The sequence below is a fragment of the Aulonocara stuartgranti genome (genome assembly GCF_965226115.1).
Source record: "Aulonocara stuartgranti genome assembly, chromosome: 22".
Classification (NCBI taxonomy): Eukaryota; Metazoa; Chordata; class Actinopteri; order Cichliformes; family Cichlidae; genus Aulonocara; species Aulonocara stuartgranti.
The window spans coordinates 15,376,173-15,396,160 of NC_138957.1; the positions used below are offsets into that span (position 1 = coordinate 15,376,173).

The following is a 19,988-nucleotide window of genomic DNA, read 5'->3' on the forward strand; positions in this document are numbered from 1 at the left end:
AAATCACACTGTTGTCTAAGGGAGGTATTAAAATGATTGCTGATACGCGTGGCAGTTATATCAAAACTTTGCACCTTATTGCTATCTCCAAATTATTTTCCAGACTGCCAAACTTTCCTCGTGCTTGCAGAGAAAAGCAGAGAGTAAGAATGTCGTGAAAAAAAAGGATTCAAAGTGCAGACTTGAAAACAAACATTGTCTGACTTACTTTTCCTGCATTTTCTTTCTACCACCTCTCACCCCCTACCCCTGCCCATGCCATAACTTAGTCTCTTTCTGTCTCCCATGGACAAGGTATTATAACGGCTGCGGTTTTTATTGGAATTACTTAAATGGCTCTTAAAAAGCCGTTTGAATGATGAGTGCCGGTGTCTGGACAGTCTTGGTGTGCGTATATGCGCACGTGTTTATGTGCGAGTACGTGCCGGCTCCAGGCCTTCGTTTCCATCCAAGATGCCAAATTTCTTTCACCCAACCACCCACCCTCCCATCTCAACCCCACTCCCCCCATCTTGATGTTCACCACATCTCCCACAGTGGTCACACTCATTTTTGTTTGTGCACGTTTTTTACTTTTACTTTTTTCTGACCCACATCCCCCACCCCACACCCTGTCTGCCTCTGCTTATTTATCCCCACTGTGAGGCGAAAAAAAAGAAACGCAATTGCCTTCTCACACTCATACGGTAATGGCTACAATTTGCTTATCGTACAAGCACAGATGTGTAAATAAATGGAGTCTAGACTGATAGTGGAGACAAAACCTTAACATGTGCATTTAAAACTGAGTTTCCCAAAGAATAATAAGAAAGCAAAGCAAAGATGTTTCTTTGTTCTAACACACTTTTCAAACAGTTAAGCTCTAGACAGTCTCAATTTCAATATCTGGGGATCAGACCATTTTCTCAGCTAACAAACAACACGATCCATTACTTTGTATCCTCTGTATCTATGCTCCCACCCACCAGAGATGCTTTGTATTACTGTCTGAATTCTCGTCTTGAATCTGAAAAATGCAACGAAAGTGGTTGCAGACGCATTCCAGACGCCCTCTATGGAGTGAGTGATGCACCAGTGGGAAAACACAGAGAAGCTGCAGGGAGTACATAGGATGCAGCAGAGGTTACAGATCAGCCATATATCGTCTCTGACTTTTACCTGAACGTGTTGAGGAGCACCCGAAACTTGCTCACATGCACTTTGCAGAAAATGGACAAGGACAACGGTGCCACCGTGGTGTCTCTTGACAATAGACAAGCGAGATATGTAGGAAGTGTCAAAAAATGCAAAGCAAAGCAAAATGCCAATTTTGCTAAAAGACTCAACAAATACAGGATCAAAATGTGCAAGACTGAATAAAATATACAGGCAAGCACTGTGAATATGCTGTTGTGTCTGGCAGGCCTAAGAACTATTTGGACAATTTTGAACACTGGCAGCATTACAGGGCCCCCCCCTTCTGAATAACTGTATTGCGAGCTGTGTAATGTGTAGGGATAAAGACAGGAGAATTTTGTCACATGGAGTAGATTAGCAGATTAACAGACGCAGACTCAGTGGAGTCTTCTACCATTTGTTTGATATTTGTCACTGGTCAAGAAGTAAAGCAGCAGTAAGAAAACCACTGATGCCAACCTCTGCTTGGTGGAGCTCTAACTACCTTAGCTTTCACACCAGTTTGTGAATAAACAAGCAAAATTAGCCTGTAGTGGTATGTGTAGGAGTTTGAGTACAGTACAGATGTAGTATGAGTACAGAGTCTGTATTTGAGTGGCCTGAGTGATGAGGGTTACTCAGACCATGGCTCAGATTGGTGAGGTGAGTGGACAGGGGTGGGGTGTCGGGCAGCTGCTCAAACTGGTGGTGGGTGGGGTGCACACCTGTGATGGCACGGGTTTTCCTGAGACAGGAGGATCTGGCGATGGCCTTCAGGCAGACGACAGCCAATGAATTTTTTTGACAATAGAAGAATATTAACAGAGGTCAGATTCTGTACAGTAACAATGTTATTGTTAGATAGAAACCTGCAAATGCACTCATTAGTATAAGTTTAATTGAATTCAAATTTAAATGCTACACACCCATCTTCCACCTCAGCCTCCATGATGTTACCCTCCACCTCAGTACATCGAACCTACACCTCTTCCTTAGGAGTTACATACAAAGTCTATGCAATGCATCAAGTGATGGGAAGACAGGGGAATCTGCATTTGCACAACTAAAAATGTTTAAACTTATGCAGAAAGTTGCTTTACACTGGATTGCAAAGACACATCAGCTCTTCTCACCTGATGCTCCTGATGATAAGACACTGATAACATCCTTACTCATGCCACTGCATTCACACAAGTAATGTGAGATGAAATTTTGCTTTGTATTTGGTTTGAGTGCTGCTCCAAGGTGATAGACTCAATAACAAAACATGATGTAACACCCTAGTATTGGCGCAAATCATAGCTTATGCATTTTTTACATGTTCTTATCACAATGTACTCATACATTTTGAATTTCACAAGTCAAAAGCTTTAAATGCCAGCAAAAAAACCCATCTGAATCGTGGAAAAAACCTGTGAAATTAGTGTGACTAACAGCAGCAAGAGGATAGCAGCAAGAATGTGTTCTGCAACAGAAGCATTATTTGCCTTAGGAAAGAAGTCTGGAATAATTTGAATCTCATCATCACTTTGTGCACACTGGGAGATCGCCTTTCAACAACCAAAACTCTGGGGAAAACAGCAAGACATTTGCAATCAACAGAATTATACACAGAAACGAAACGAGACACAAGACAGAGAGAAATGTCAGAGAAGCTGTTTTTTGGATCACATGCACCCATATAAAGACCCCCCAAGGAAACCCCTACAATTCATTAGGGCACTATAAGAGTGTACTGTCCGGGCATCTGCATATTTCCAACAAGTGTTGACATGGTCTGGATTTATCATTGTCTCCACGTGAGAGGTAATGGCCTGGTCTGGCATAGCTAAGCTTCCTAAGCATACCTCAAGACAAGACATCAGACTGCAAACAAAAAAGACAAAGCTAAAACACAGATTCTGGCAGAAATATGTATATTTAGTGAAAATGTTTGCAGCCTGGGTATGGTTTCAGCATGAAGAACTAATGATAAAGGAACCAACCAATATAGTGGACTGTACATTCCCCTATTATTTCATATTCTTATATTATATTCAAAATTAACGAAATTGTTATCCTGTGGCAATGTCTAAAAGACTTTTTTAAAAGGTCTTGAGTTTTGTCACTCATGTAGAAGCCTGGAATTGAAAGATAAACGAGTAAGAGCAAATCTATTAGTCTAGAATGTCTCAGACGCACCTGCAGAGGTATGAAAATCAAGAATGAATTAGCAATCAGAGCAAGGAAATGTGTAACATACCATTAAGGCCTCGGTCACACTAGCCTAGAGACTTGTCTGTGACTACTTGCCTACCACGCAAAGAATACGCAGGCTGCGTGTGGCTGCTGAAGATTGCTGGCAGTTGGTGTGAACTCCATTGCTAAAAATCCATTCATGCAGGAATAGAGACCAGTCAGTGGTCACTAGCAGTGAGTAGTGAAAACTGTGTATTCAGGGATTGGTTGGCAAGTGGTTGCTCGATGTTGTCAGCAGTCACTGCTAAGGAAAATGTGCATTCCCTAACTGGTTTGCGAGTCGTCTGTTGTCGCTACGTGTAACTGGTCGCAGAAAAGTATACGATGCTGCCCCAAGAACCTCCTTGCGATACCTTTGGTCACCTGTTGATGTAGTCACCAGTGGTTTGCACCGACTTATCCATGAACAATACTCACCAAGCTGTAGTGAAACTGTGAAAAATGCAACACAAACTGGAAACACGAAACATTCATTTGAATTCATTTTAAATTAAAAGCTGTGGTTTATGAAAAGTCAAACTTTTACTTTGAAAGCAAACATCCTCTGTTTCCTGTTTGAGTCACATTTTTCAAGTGTCACAACATCTCAAAGAGTAAATAATGAGTGGCTACAGACAAGTCTTCTGTAGTTTGTGTCCACCATGCAAACTATGAGCAACTGCAGCAATCTGCTAGTGAACTAGTGAACAAAGCAATCACAAGAAGAATTTTTGTGCAGCATCTGCTTTCTCCTTGTGACCAGTTTCACCCGTCTGCAACCAGTCTGGGAATAAAGATTTCTCCCTCACAACCAGAGGTTGCCAGGTGGTATTGCTGTTCAGTCTCTAGACCAAAAGAAACCAAAAAATATTGCGTCAAACCTACATCATTGTGGCAGCTCGGTAACCCCAGCAAGAGGCAACGCCAATTAGAAACTGGTTTTAATAAAAGGAAATGGGGGGAAGGTGCTTTCTGCCAGGTTAAATTAACCATGCACTTCTAGATTTGTGTGGTTTCTATGCTACTTTATACTTCTATTTCTGGTGTGTCAGATAATGCAGTTCTTGTCAAAACTGCTAATGTGTGTCAGTTACCCACAAAGTGTTCTTTAGCAGTACTGCGTGACGCACTGGGTTATGGCATTAGGAATAAGAGCTGGCTCTTTCACTCGTTCACTTCTCTTTCAAACCAGTTGTCTTCTCCTGACTCTATGAGCCAACTGTAAGGTGCTGGACTAAATATGCGTGATTAGTTTAGCTGATTTTTTGCTTGAATCTTCTGCAGCACCTAATAACACCACTGATGAGTGTTAGCATTGTTGGCGACCGTGGCTCGGGGAGTTGGGAAGCGTATCTGTAACTGGAAGGTCGCCGGTTCGATCCCTGGGCTCTCTGTCCTGGTCGTTGTGTCCTTGGGCAAGACACTTTACCCTACCGCCTACTGGTGTTGGCCAGAGGGGCCGATGGCGCGAAATGGCAGCCTCGCTTCTGTCAGTCTGCCCCAGGGCCGCTGTGGCTACAACCGTAGCTTGCCTCCACCAGTGTGTGAATGTGAGAGTGAATGAATAGTGGCATTGTAAAGCGCTTTGGGTGCCTTGAAAAGCGCTATATAAATCCAATCTATTATTATTAAAACCAACAATGCTTAAAAGAAAAGTCCACAATGCTAGGGGTATCTGCAATAATTCACTGTAACACCGTCCCTATATGTAAGTGGCCCTTTGCAAATTCCAGACTGTAACATCGAAAAGTTCAGAAAAACAAGGCTTCAGTACAAGCGAAAGCCCTCCTCAAATTTTTCTTTGCAATTTAACCGTGAACAAGCCCCTAACACTGGAGTCTGCTCATTGTCTCTCTTCTTCCAGCATAAGGTTTGAATCAGCGGGCTGTCATATGGCAGGGACGCAGCATTCAGGACACGTTGTCTCACTATATTGATCTGGCAGACATGTCTGCATCCTCTCGTCTTCCTCCTCCGCCTCCTTGTTATCCCTGCCTCTTCCTTCCAGACAATGACAGATACAGAATATCCAGTTACAGTGATTGGAGTAGAACAAATTAATCCTGTATGACAGGACACAATGAGACCATGTTGCTAAATTAAATACTAATACAATATAAAGGCAGCACTGTGATTCATCAATTGTGGCTTTTAAATCTTAAAAGAAATACTCAGACTGATGACATGTTGATTGTAAATTTGAAGAATGGGCATAGTGGGTGAACACATATTGGAATAGAAAAAAGGTAACTTCATATTTAGTAATTCAAAGCAAATAATGTACATCTGGGAGTAAACAGGAGACCCTGCATGTTTCTGCTGACCCTCATTCAAAACCTCAACCAGATCAAAGACGGCACACGGTTGCTACAAAGTGACGTGCCCTCGTACTGAGCTTATTTTCTCAGTATTATGTTCTTTACCTTCATCTGTCCATGTGCTTTCATCTCTTCCTACCTCCTCCTTCCAAAAGCAGGCCCTTCAACTTTTCTCCTTCCCCAGTTTTACTCTGTCCAACTTCAGTCTTCCAAATAGATGTGTTTCCATCTCTCTTTCCTAACTCGTGCTGATGTTTCCCATATCCCTATCACACTTTCACCACATGTCAGGAAGACTAGGGTTTGTGTGGTTTCTGCCCAGTTTTGGGAGCAATCCAGCTGAGGCTCATTGGGCTGGTTGTCGGTTCGGCCGGGGCCCACTGTTAGGAAATGACCACTCCTCTGGTTCAAATTAGCAATGAGGCAACGTCTTTTTTTTTCTTTTTCTTTCTTTTTTTTGGGTGCTTTTTTTTTTAACTAAGGGCCTGCAGATGAAATAGATGGAAAAGTGTAGAGAGAGAGTGCACAGCCATCTGTAAACCACATGAAGGTGAGTGGTAATTGATTCAATGCCCTCCCTAATTAAGTATTATGTTGGTTGGCCAAAGAACATCTTCCCAGAAGTGGTTGTACTTCTGTAGCGTTCACTGTCCAAACAGTCACAGACTTGCATGGTTAATGTCTGGTTAGGCATGTTTTATTTCCGTTCGCTTATTCTGTAATATATCACATGCAAAATATCCAGATTTTAATCAGATCATGTAAATCTTTGACCTTCCTCAGTTTTTAATAAAATACTTCATGTCTGCGTTGCTTTACAGCCAACAGCAGTTCCATATTGTAAATGTATGCAAAGTGGAAAGGCAGGCGATAAGGCTGTCGTGCAGTCAGTCTGGTGTTTATCTTGGTTTTCACTGCGGAGCATCGCAAATGTTTTCCATGAAATGCAACTCCACATGTATCCGTCCTAAATTGTTTTCTATAGGCAGAACCTTTCCTGTGAGCATGAAACACAATAATTCTCCCACAACAGCTTCTTTAGGGACTTAGAAGCACTGCCAAACAGCATCGCCTTTGCTGTCTGACTCCAGAAAGCATTACATATATTTTTGGGATAAACACAAAAGAACTGCAGTTAGGACCATGCACACACACACACACACACACACACACACACACACACACACACAAGAACAGTAGAGCAAAGCTTGCACTGCATGCACCTCAGACAAGCTGGAATGAGCACAAAGCTTTTTTTTTTCCATTTTGTCGTTTCACTACTTTGCTGCTGATTACAGGAAATGATCAAGACAAAAGCCTTGAAGGACTGGTTGTGTTGTATGCTGCCTAAAGCCTTTGAGCATTTGCATTATGAAACACATGTTGCTCAATGGCCTCAAAGTCTTTACAGAAAGGATTAGGTCTCTAAGCCAAAGCCATTTAAACATAAAGTCTGAGAGAAAAAGCACCCTGCACTGAACAATCAGGGAATAATGTAAGAGCTTAGTTTTTCTTCCTTTTCTTCTATTTTTTTCGCTTCATATGGGAATGGAGCCATGGTAAATATAAATAAGTGTACACAAAGACAGTATGAACCATCAGAGGTGTAATTTGTGCTACTGAGATGCCAATATAGTATGGTATAAGAGCATTTTCAAAAGACACAGCTCAAAAGCGAGGGGGTGGTCCGCTGCAGGGATAAGTTGTTTTAAACCCACTTCCTCGAGAAACACTGCAAGCCAAGTTAAATTTCAGGTGTTTATCTGGGCAGAAACTGGCAAACCCTGCTAGTTTTTTTAAGGTTGGATAAAAGATGGGTTACATATGTTTGTGGCCATGTGGTGAGTACCTGCGGTCACCTGCAAGTGAAAGGACATAAGGAACACTGACAGTCTAATGTGTTTTCATTTTATATCATGCTGAGCAGCAGATCATCATTGCAATATAGTTACTTAAGTTAATAAATCTCCCCCATCTTATGAGCATAAAACATATAATATTTTGAAAGCGTTTAAGACCAACAAGTGCTGCAGATGAAATGATTGGCTTTAGAGGTACTGACGAACTTAATGCTAAAATCTGGATACACAAAAGTTCCAGAGAAATCTTGGTTTATTTTAAAACAAGTACCTCATTATGGTTAGGTAAACATTGTGGTTTGGAATAAAATTACTATAAAGTGTAGTAATAATATAGATTAGAAATCTGGTATGGATACAAGAAGGAGCCATTGTTATTTAGAAATAGGGAAAGAAGTTTTCCCTTGTGAACCCAATGTACGATTGGCCCATGTGATATAGGTATCACAACCACTGCCATCTAGACACTGACTTAAAGTTCTTCAGATTTCTTTCTTTGTATGAACAGAGTAATAAAGCAGCAATATTTCAGCTTTAGCTCTTGAGTCCTAACAGACAGGTGAGAAATGAAATGAAAAACCAACATAAATGTCTTAGTGAGGTGTTTTGTCACCAGAGACTCCAATATGTTTCCAATATGCCCTGATTTTAATTTTCCAAGGTTGTTGAGATCTTCTGGAGAGACAAAGCACCATTCCTCTAAGAAGTATTGACGTTTTTGTGAAGACTGAGAACACTTTCAAACACGAGTTCAATTGAGTTTAAAACTGGTCCATGTGAAAGTCCATGGTTTTTATACTCATCACACCACTCAGTGACATCTCAAACCATATGGACTGGGGCATTGTCATCCTGGAGGATCCCGTTCACATGAGGATAAAAATCTGATAACAACTTTATACCGGCTTGCGGCAACCCTTCCCTCATAGTGGACAACTGCAGCTTAATCATGCCAGCAGTGACTCTCAGTAGCACAAAGGTGACTTTTTTGATATTGCATTCTTGTCTGCATTTGCTCACATACAGCTTTGCAGACTGTCATCTACATATTGTAGCTGTTTAATGGCACCAGGGGGCAGTGTCACAAACAACCAGTCTGTGAAGTACTCTTTCTTGTGCTGTTGTTGGTCCTTAGCGTGCTGCAGAAAAGTAAGCAAAGCTAATGTAGCAATACAAAGAGCTAAAATAAACTGAGAGTTAAGAACAATGAAACATGTTTCTTGCAGCCACAGCTTGTGCTTTTGTGTATTTTTTTTTTTTTATTCTTTTAAACATTTTTTCACACTTCTCCCAGTGAACTCCATGTTCATGCACAGGTAGGCTCTTTATATACAAAAACCTACACGAAGAGTGACAAACATATAATTTTGAGTTCTTCCTTTTCTTCCTTATTACCTGTAAGTTCTATGTATGTTGGTCCTGATAGTTTAAATGCACTGCAACTTAAGAAAACACTAGCAAGTGCAAGTATGGAAATATATTGGAACTTGAATGGAACACAATGAAAGTACAGAAAAGCAAAATCTCAGAAAACATAATGGACGTGTTTATGCGGAGACATTACTGTGACCGACCAGTTCTGGAAGTGACAGAAACCAAAACGTGAAGGGTCGCTCTGAGACAAAAGACATGGAGGATTCTTCGTGTTGTGAGGGAGGAAAAGATGCAGGTAATGTGTGTTTTAATCACATGACTCGTATAATACTGCACATACATGTTTGCTGCTAGCCATTTACTGTTAGCTTGTCACTTCCGCTGCTGTTCCGTCACGTTATTGCCTTCCCAAAAATACTTCTGTTGTGTTTTGTGAGGGGTTTTGGTGAGCTTTTTTTCCTGTTGTTGCACCATTTTTCTTAAGTTGCGGTGTGTTTGAGGCCACTATACCTGTGACCACTAGATGGCGTAGGTCAAATAGATGACACTTTTGTTGCTCCAGGGGTGTGGTTAATACACATTTCTGTGGTATAAAGAAATTAGAAGCTCCAAATTTAGCAGTGTGGTTGTTTGTTGATAGCAGACGTTGTTGTTGTCTACAAGTGGTCACTGGGAAAACTCTACTCTGTGTTAGCATGTGATACATGTGTCACTTAGTAAGCATCCCCCTTTCTACACCAGAGAATCTGGCTTTCTGAAATACTTTTTATTATCCGGCTCCAAGGGGATCATAACACCACAATAACCCTAGTCTCTTTTCTCCTTTTTTTTTTTTACAAACACCTACGCACAAATCTAAATCAAGCACAGACTGAACAAAAACAAAGTCTGGAGCTTTTCAAATAGTCTCAGAAGAGCTGTTTCCAAACGGGATGGAGATATATCCATCCCGCATCTGAAGTGAAATAATAAAAAATAAACTGCTGGCCTGGGAAGTACGTCTGCAACAAGATGAAAAGAGGGATAATGTAAGTTTTATACTGAGGAGCTGACCCCTGTTAAGAGTTGGCCAAAAGTCCTGCTTTTGGAAGCCCCAAACAAAACCCTCGCCAGACGTTAAGTGGGGGCAAGAGGGGGGCAATGAATGAGAGGTAAGACAAATAGACTTGCCCACATGCACTCCGCGCACATGTTCATTTGCACTAACTATCTGAACGTACAAACACGTGGGCTACGCGGCCGCCCACACATCAAACAGTCTTCTTTTGGCTTCTCTCGGTGTTATGAGACTTTTGAGCAGTGACATCGCTCCACACCTCCCCTGGAGATGCTGGGAATCTTTTACATCCTTGCATCCAGAGTTAAAACCAAGGAAAACTCAGCCTCATCAGCAGAACAGCAGATGTCACATCTCATTAACTAGAAACATCTCTGTTGCTGGATGAGCACCAACGCTCTCATTCCTGTTTGTTCCTGTTGGGTTCCCTTTGGAAACACAAGCTGTCATCCCACAACACTCAGAGGCAGGCGGGAAAAACATAGATGTGACTCCGGGAAGCTGTTGCTCAATACGTATTCCGTCCGCGGCTTGTTTCCTCACTGCGCTTTGTTCAGGCCTCACTGACTAAAAGCAATGTTTGGCATTGGGGAAGAGCACTGCTTTACCACAGGGGTTTTAGTTTGAGCCCAGTAAAGAGTTGGGGTTCAGTCCAAAAGGATTTGTAGACTAAACCAGTAAAATAAGATGGAAAGAAATGGGGAAAATGGAGAGATGCTAAAACAACTGGATAAAAGTCAAGGAGAAAGGGGGCTGTTGGGGGGTGGGGTAGTAATGCCACCGCCAGTTTCCTCCTGCTGCTGTATGACTGATAAGTTTCTTCTGATAGCCGAAAAGGGTATGTTGTCAAGCTACTTTGAGCTTGCACGCTTTCTTTTTTTAAAAGATTGAACCACTGCTGACAGAGTCAATGGGAGGCGGAGGGAAAATAACACATTTGCCAAGCCTCCCCACTGCTTGCTCTCCCCCCGTCTCTCTTTCTCCATCCCCTTGTTGCTGCCAGCACAGTGGAAAAACTTCCTCTGGTCCAGACACAGTTATGAGGGAATAGGAGTGGGAGATCGGTAAACACAGATAAAGGGAAACAGGTAAATGAATCAGAGAATAATTCAAATAGAAAACTAAATAAGCAAAGCTGTCAAAATTCTAATCCACATGAAACAGAGCTCAAATGAGAGAAAACGGCATTTTTTCCCCCTCTCCTCGTCTTTCTGTCCTCTAGCTCTGAGGTGAGAGCCAAAACAATGTCCTTCAAAACAAGGGCCTGATTAATAACATGCTGTTCCATCCACTCTGGAGGGCCGTATGTTTGCGCAGATTCACTATCTGCCATTCAGCTAACTGACTTCCACATATATCAGCTCGCATGTGCGGGCCAAGATGGCTACTGTTGATGTTCAAATAAGCTTAGACAGTATAAACACACGAGGTCAAAGGAAGCAAAAGGAGGCAGGATGCAAATCTCCATGCGTCGGCACGGGGAAACAAGTTCATGCCTTTCACTGTGTCTTTTTCTAATTCCCCTATTAGCTGAAAAACAAATCCAGCCAATTAATCTTTAATGTTATGGGCCAGGCTCTGATCAAGAACAGGACCTGTATAGTGTTTCCCCCATCCTTCACTGGAATTCTTCATTCAGTATATCAGCAGCACCAGTTAGCATTCCACATAATGGGTGCTGCACAGTATTTGTGTCTGTTTGTGTACCACAGAGTCATGTTAGGAAAATCATGGAGGAAAGTTCTTAAGGCTGACCTAACAGCTGGCATACTGAACAAAAGAACTTTAAACCAGGCTCACAAGGGGGCAGGGAAATCTTTAACCTTTACGAGACGACAAAATAACAGAAGGGGAGCAAGGAAGCAGAAAACCTAACAAATACACACATCTGGTAGAAAAGCATAATATGGCGTAGGTGAACCCAAACAACACAGTAACAAGGGCAGAAACAGGAAGATAGGAGGAGAGTAGAGGTGGGCAGATGGATCCAAATATCTAAGTATTGATATCAGAGTCGATAGTAGCCTAATATCCTCTGAGATCAGTATGCCGCCTGCTGATTTGTGTTAAATAATTTATTTTTCTTTTGGAAATGAAAAAAATATATCTCAAACTATGAAAAATGTCTGAACCTTTTTGTGTTGACTGTCACGTCTGTTTTATTTATAGCCTATAGCACGTTTAAACAACAGAAGCTGACGCGAAGTGCTTTAGAGACCTTACATTCCAGGTCTCTTGATGATTATCTCTTAAGTTATTACACATTGCTCTACCCTGCATCAGCTGCCTATATAAGATAAAAGTATCGGCATCGGTATTGGTATCTGCAGTACCAGAATTTGCAGTATTCCACACCACTAGAGCAAACTAAAATCGTAGAAGAAGTTTCAAAATAAAATAGGAAGTACTTGTAAAAAACAAACAAACAAACAAAAAAGCTAGGAACACAGAAGGAACAGATATGAAAGAAGAAAAATCCCCAGTAACATAAGAACAAAGTAAAAATAAGGATTATATAATAAAACCACAGACAAACAAAAAGACCACGACTCAAAAGGCTCAGGGAGAACTTGTATGTGTGTCCATTCATGTGATTTTGTGTATGTGTGTGTGTGTAGGAATAAGGTGGGCGTTTACGTTTGCTGGAAAATGAGTGGCATTCTCCTTCATTTCCTGCTAGCACTGAAAGTAATAGAGCCACAAGTGCTTGCCCGCTCTCAAACACAAACACACATGCAAAAGCTTACACAGCCACGGCTACAAAGGGACTGCGAGGAAGCACAATCTAGCACATGAAACTGATACAGTCTGCTAAAAGTGGTTTGGCATCATTTAACAGCACAAGAGGGGAGGCTGAAAACTGAGTACAGTTGGTAAGTGATGTGATGGACTGCGGATATCCCCTCCTCTAAGTCAGCGAAAATGAAAATGAATCATGATCAGCTGTACTGTAACAGTGAATTAGGACACCTCTTTGAATGTTATCAGAGTTGTGAGGCAATTTATAAAAAGAATAATATTTTTAAGATTACTTAAACATGTTTCAATAAAGATTCATTTGAAAATTAGCAGAGAGAACAATAGGTATGCTTTTAACTACACAGTGCCAGGTGTCTTTGAAACTGCCTGCTATTCTGCCCCCTTGAGGTCACACTCTTTGGACTGTTTTACAAGAGGGTGACACAGTTCATCAGCACAGCAACATTTCTATTTTTATTATCCTTCTGTTTTGCTCTTCGATCACACAAATACAGGACATTAGCAAAACAGATGGGTATTTGTAACGAGGGAGACATCCGAGTACAGGTTTTCTGCTGGCTGTCTCTGGTCTGTGCCGCTGTAATGGCTATGAAAGCTCGCCCAAGAGTTTACAGATCCACAAAGATGTCCTTTATCCTTTTACTGCAACATTTAAGGAAGAAAATAAATAAATTCCCTTTAAACTACTGAGGGGGAAAAAATTCAAGAGCTGGTGTTGAGTTTGGAGTGTAAAAACGTCACACTCTATAAACTGAATGCAGTGGGGGATGAGAAGCTCAGCAGTATATGAGCAGGCAGTCTGGCAGCAGCGCTGACAGTCGAGTATGTTCATCTGTTGGAAACGTGTGTGTGTGTGTGTGTGAGGTGTAAATCCACATGGAGGTGTTTGCTTTACACGGGGCATAAAGTGTGCCGCTGTGTATCCAGCGTGACTGTTGCTTGTGTATGCTTGGTCACACTTTTGGCACTCTGTATCAAAGGCCTGCATGGGCAGCTGGTTGGAGTCTGGTAACTGTGGTTATATAATGCACTACACACAAAACACACACTTGAGCTGCTTGTAACCACAAGTCAGCCACTAACTGACCAGTCGCCGCCCACTGGAGGGTGCAAATCGGTGAAAGCCATTTAGCCCAGGTTTTGTCAAGCGCTGAACACAAAACAGACCGTTAATTCTTGAAGAAGTTGAGAGGAATGTAAATCTTTTAATCTATCAATTCTTTAATCGAAACCAAGCCATGCACGTGTGGAAAGCTGACTGGAAGCTGGCTCACTGCTGCACACCAGCAGCTCTGCACACTCCTGTTGTTGCTCACCAACAAAGAAGAGCGCTCACACTCCAGTGTGTGTCCCATACGACTGTTTACACACTCTAGTGGAGATCCAGTCACATTAGGGCAAGCATGTGTGCACACATACCAGCACACACACTCACACATACACACAGGTACACGTTTAGTAGACTTTTCTTGCCGTAGGCCAGCAAAGTAGAGGGATGCTGCCAAATGTTTTTGGATTTCAGATTTCCTGACCGCTGTCTTTTCCAGACTCCCCCCCTCCACTTTTTTGTCTCTTACTCTCTCTCTACACCTCTCTTACTCTGTATATTTTTCTACCTCCCCTCCTTCCTTTGCAAAGAAACTCTACTGCTGCCACCACAAGCCACTGCCGCCGCCGCTGCTGCTGCTGGTGCACTAAAACACATGTGATCAAAAATGTATCTCCTCAACAGAGCTTGCATTTTTTCTCTATCTATCCCTGCTAGTTTGTCGTGCAGTACACCCAAGGGCTCGGAGTCACAACTGTCTGTCCTCTCTCTGTTTGCGATGGAAGGATGCCGTTACAAAGGAATGCAGTGTCGCCTGCCAGAGGTATCACAGTGGATGGACAGAGCAGAGAAGAGAAGAGCATGTGTGCGTTTTGTGTGCGTTTGCAATCTTCCTTTGCACTTGCACATACCAATCATTATATGATTAAGAGCAGCTATTGCATTACACAGAAAACACAGATCCATCCAGATGGAGGACACCCTTGTTACATCTGTAACCTTGAACATATCCTGCTGCACAGCCGAGCCCCCGATACACACTTGCAATGCACACCACGCCCCCTTCAACATCATCAACTAAAGTCCCAGATGTATGGGCATGGATGCATCAACAGTGTCTTAGCCCAGATCTCAAACTCGCATACACAAAGCAACAGTCCAGATCATCGATCTCACGGGACACTCAAAGATCAACAGACGGTGCGCAGCTACAAATTTTATATAAAAATCAGCGTCCACACAGTGTGAGTGGAACACTTGAGTGTGCTTTTGGTGTGCTCAGTTCTTTTTAGTCTGCAAGTTGTTACGCTGTGCGCTGGCTTAGGACTGAGGAGAATTATGCAAGTCCCATGACTAACAAATGGAATCTGTTTTTCCTCCTTTCCCGCTCTCTCTCTTAATTGCTTTTAGCCACCTCAGGCACAAAAAAGAAAAGAGATGACAGGCCACGAGGATGCTAATGGATTCAGAGGAAACCTGCTTACCTTTCTTTCCTCAGAGACTCGGTGGAGGAGAGCAGGGGTGGGGGGGAGGATCGCTGGGCAAGGGCAGCGTTAGGTGTTTGCGTCAGGTGGTTCAGGGTCTCTTCTACCTCCCTCCTTCAGCCACTCGTGTCTCCCATGGGATGTGATGGCATCAGGTTTTCAGCGAACAAGTAGGGTCCTCCTGGGCAAAGATCTGGCACTCGGAATTGGTCCAGCGCTGCTCGCAGGTGCAAGAATAACAAGCAAACAATAAAAAGGAAAAGAAAAAAAAAAAATGCAAAAGTTAAAAACTGAAAATCTTCAACTGCAGGTTGAGATAACTGTCTGCAAAACTTTTAATTTTCTGCTTCCAGCAAAAACAAAAACAAACAAAAAGGAAGGGAGAAAGGGAGAAAGAAAAAAAGTTCTATCCATGTACTTTTTGGGGGGGCAGAGGTGGCAAAAGTGACAGAGGTGATGAAAGGGTGAGAATGGGGAAACGTCCTCTCTGTGTCGTCTTCGAGCTGTCCAGACGCAGGTCTGAGGAACACCTTCCCAATCTGTGCGCTCTTGCTCTCCAGGGTGGAAAGTAGGAGGGAAGGAGCAAGGGAGCAGGACACAGAGGGAGAGAGAGTGAGTAGCAGTGAAGTGGAACTCAGTCAGTTAGTCACTCAGGTCAGGCAGGCAGGCAGGCAGCGAGGCAGTGTATCTGGGTCCAAGCAGGTTGTGCTCCCACTCCAAGGACTTATAACCCGAGGTGGGGCGGGGGGGGCTGTGCACCTCGCTGCTCCAATCTCTCTGGCTTACTACACGATCCCTCTCCCACCAGCTTATTTTGGGAAAGACGGACAGGATTGTTCATTGGGTTAGCCCCCTTGATACAAAAAGCAAGTGTCTGTGGCTGGCTGCAGTGAAGAAGGAGGGGAGTGAGCAGGATGGGGTGGGGTAGCAGCCGCGCAGAGAGGGGTGGGGTAGGATGAAGAGGAGGGAAGGGGAACAAAAAAACACGAGAAGAGGGGAATTCGAAGGCGTCTCATGTTCTGTTTCTCACTGTTCTCCTCGCCTTCCCAAACTCACCTCCAGGAAATCACGCTGCCTTTTTAGCCTCTTTACTGTTTTGAAACATGATCACAAATCAGTCTTTCAAATGAGATCCAGCTTATGCTTTATTTCTTTTGCAGCTTTATTGATAAAGTCTGTGGATGACATGACAGTGGACAACGGTAAGGCTCAAAGCGGCATTGCACCATCACCTAAAACCTGCTGTAGGTCGTGTGCAGTTGTCACATGGTGCCACTTTCTTCATTTTGATCACCATAGTGCGGTTAATCACATCTTTTTACATTTCTTTAGTCCGCCTCATCTATTCGTGGCACGTATTACAAGTATCAACTATTCCTCATCTTTGAAGCGTGCCAGGCGATTGCCGGGAAAATAAGCAAATTCTCATGAAAACTGGTAATGTTTTGGATGTTTGCTAACAACCTGGATGAGCCACAGCCATCCCTTATCATTTAGTATAGGTTACTTCCCACACAGCAGCAACTTAGTAGGATCAAAACAGACTTAGCATTCAGTGTTTAACTGGCAGCGTGCTAGCTGGCTCTTTGCTATGGTAGTGGACCTTGACGAGCATGCTGTTCCACGCTTCTGATTGGATACACTGGGAGGAAAGCTGGCCTAGCCTTTTCCTGAAAGACCTACTGGGACAGAGCCACTGGCTGATTTAAAGATCAGATAGAGACTGGGATTCCAAACAGATCCGCACCAAGAGGAAAGAGAGAGAGAGAGGGAGAAACAATAAAGAGGATTTTAGAGTTGCCCGAGTTCTTCCCCTCATTATGACGTTGTGCCAGTTATTGGTTTATTTAAGGCTCTGTCATTTCGGCAGCATCCACTGATTCATTGCTTCAGTCACTCTGCAAGTAACAGAGAGTTGTCAAAAGTTGGCAGCCCCACGGCACTTTCTCTCATTCATGTTTTGCACATGAGGAGTAATAAACGTCCCCAGACTGTGTAATCGACCAACTTTTAGAAGCAAAGTCGGGCTGAAGTCAGCTTTTCCTTGCATGAGAGCGTCTCAAAAGGGCATATTTGGATCATTATTATAATATTTAATGGGGATCTGCTTTTTGAAGGGTGCCATTATGGCAAAATTTATAGTGCAAATGGGGTTTTAAGCATTTTATTTGCACTCTTTTGAGCAAATATCAAGATAGCAAAGTGATTAGACGTGCATGAGAGGGCTAAAAAGGAGACATCTGCAGTGATGGATGGTCATAAATGTGACTGCTGATAATTGCCATAAGTGCCATCGTGATCAGCTAAAATAAGTATCCTGTTCACGACTGGAGCCGACCAAATTGAATAATTAAAAAAAAAAAGCAACAGGCGTCATTCCTTTGAAAGAGCCATGGTGCAAGTTGAATGGTCCTCTGAACATATAAAGGGTGGAGTAACCATATGCCCAGTAATGATGTCATCAATAGGAACCCTGTGTAGTAGTTAGGCCTGTCATTCATTCCCCTCCCCAGGTGTATGTGTTTCTGCGTGCATGCGTGCCGCTTGTTGATCACACCCCGCCGCACAAGTGATCGCTGTTTGTACCTCAATGGGGCAAAAAAAATCAGTCGGCGGAGGCTCGCATACAACCACAAGAAAGCCTCCGCCTCTTCCAGTTATGGTACAGTTGCACTGAAGAATTCCACCTCGGGCTCATCAACAAATCTCAGCTAACCTTCTAATACTCTCACACAGACACAAAACAAACGCTTATGTTCACTCATTTGGTCAGCCTACACTCACCCCCTGAAAAGTCCCCACACCACTCACCACTATAGCATGGTACGAAAGCCCCCTCCCACTCGCTTTGCTTTTACAAGGTGAAACATTCCCGAGGAGAGGGAAAAAACACCTGGTCGTCATAAGTTTGCCTTTTTTCACTCCACTTTTTCCCCTCCGCTCCATTCCATTAGTAAGAACAAAAACAAACAGTGGCTGGAAAATCGTTGCATTGCATCACACGGACCCGCTTTGCTCTTGATGTTGGTCAGAAACCCCCAAAATAAGACATCAGGGACAGGTTGGCGTCACAGATAAACTACACCCTACACCACGCCTAGTGTGCCCAAACATAGACTCCCTATGTACTAACGTATGGGGGTCTGTTCTCAAAGGTGGTGTGTTAAGGGTGGAGGGAGTTTGTCTGGGGGTGCACTGAGCATGTGTGTTCCTTGTGTGGGTCCTGTGAATGGCTGGAGTGTGTTATAGGGTGGAGTTGCTTTTGAGCTTGATTGAAATTAAGTTTGGGGTTGTAATATGACCTTGTTTATTCGATTCAGTGGTCACTCTCTGAGTGAAGTATTGTATGGCAGTGACTGCGTTGATAGCATAAGCTAACATGGGTAACGGTTAAGAGTGTTTGGAGACATTATTCTGATTCACAGCGTTCATTCACTTTTCATAGCAGGATTAGGAGCACCTACACCTAATGCACTTTCCTTCAGCTAAGCCCCTTTTATTCAAACAAGCCATTGATATCCATTAGCGAAGGTCAGAGTTGAAGGTTCACACAAGGACAACAGAGGACAGGTGTTCCTCTCTTCCATCCTGCTCTTTTCTCCTGTGCTTCTATAGTCCCTCTTTTATTCACTATCAGCCTCTCTTTCCCTTGTGCGACAATTCAAAAGGGCTGTTTTCTCTCAGGTGATGTGGTCCACCTTTGTCTGTTCTAACCTTACAAAGGAATGCCTGGCATTCACCAGGCTGTGCCTGCACAAGGCAGTTTAAGATGAGTGAAAAAAGCTGGTGAGGGAGGAAGGGAAGGGATAAGGCATAAGAAAAGGAAATTTCAAGAAGGGAATAATAAAGCAGCACAACAGAGATGCAAAAAACATTAAAAAGCTAATGCGAAGAGGATAACCAAAAAGGAAAAGACAGAAACTTTTAAAGAAGGTGCCATACAGAAGCAAGGGAGGAATGGAAAGTGAGTGCTAGAGTTATTGGAGGTTCAGTAGTTTCACACACTGTGGATAAAACTTGAAGCCTCTGAAATTTATGTGAATTTCAACAAGGAAATTCCTCTGAGAAGGGCTTGGGGCTCTGCCCTTAGTTGGCATGAGGGTGGAGAGTGTGGGTGGGGTTATGGGAGGGCACAAGAGAGTAGAGAAGCGAGAAGAATGGATAGGTGGATGGATAGAGCGGGTAGAGGAGGAGAATTTTTTTTTTTTTTTTGTGGCTAGACTCCTCTTGGCTCACCTGACGCATATTGTTGCCGAGCTCAGTTTCCCCCTGGGGTAATCATTTGACACTGATAAAAAGGGGGAAGGGGAGAGAGTGGAGAGAAAAAGGATGACAGTGTTTCCACCCTGGGAAAAAGCTCTCTATGGAGATTAGAGGACAGCTGGGGTAATTCTTCCGTCTGTTGGACTGGGGAAAGGGAAGACCGGGGGAAAAGAAGAGAAGAGAGTGAACAAAAAAATTCAAGAAGAGTTTCAGGAGAGAATAGCAGGAATTGTTCTGCATTTTGGAAGGTGTTGTTGGAGTAATTCCCCTCCCTTTCTTCACACGCGCCACACATGCACTAAAATGACTGGAGACAGAAAGAGGAGAGGCAGGGGGTGTTTGGAGGTAGAGAGGTGTGCGCACATTTTTAAGTGTTTCCACAGTCACAAGTCCAGATTTCTAGCTTTGGCACACCTATGTGCACATGCACACGTATACACACACAAACACACA

General features: G+C 43.1%; 1 protein-coding gene across 1 annotated transcript in view; it reads right to left on the reverse strand.

Moving 5' to 3' along the window:
- Nucleotides 1-16,082, reverse strand: part of col8a2 (collagen, type VIII, alpha 2) — a 53,376-nt gene extending 37,294 nt beyond the window's left edge. The window contains exons 1-2 of the mRNA XM_082522266.1: nucleotides 15,691-16,082; nucleotides 15,273-15,489 (exon numbers count right to left, since the gene is read on the reverse strand). The gene's annotated coding sequence lies outside the window, so the exon portion shown is untranslated. The remainder of the gene's footprint in view (nucleotides 1-15,272; nucleotides 15,490-15,690) is intronic.
- Between the last annotated feature and the right edge of the window lie 3,906 nt (nucleotides 16,083-19,988).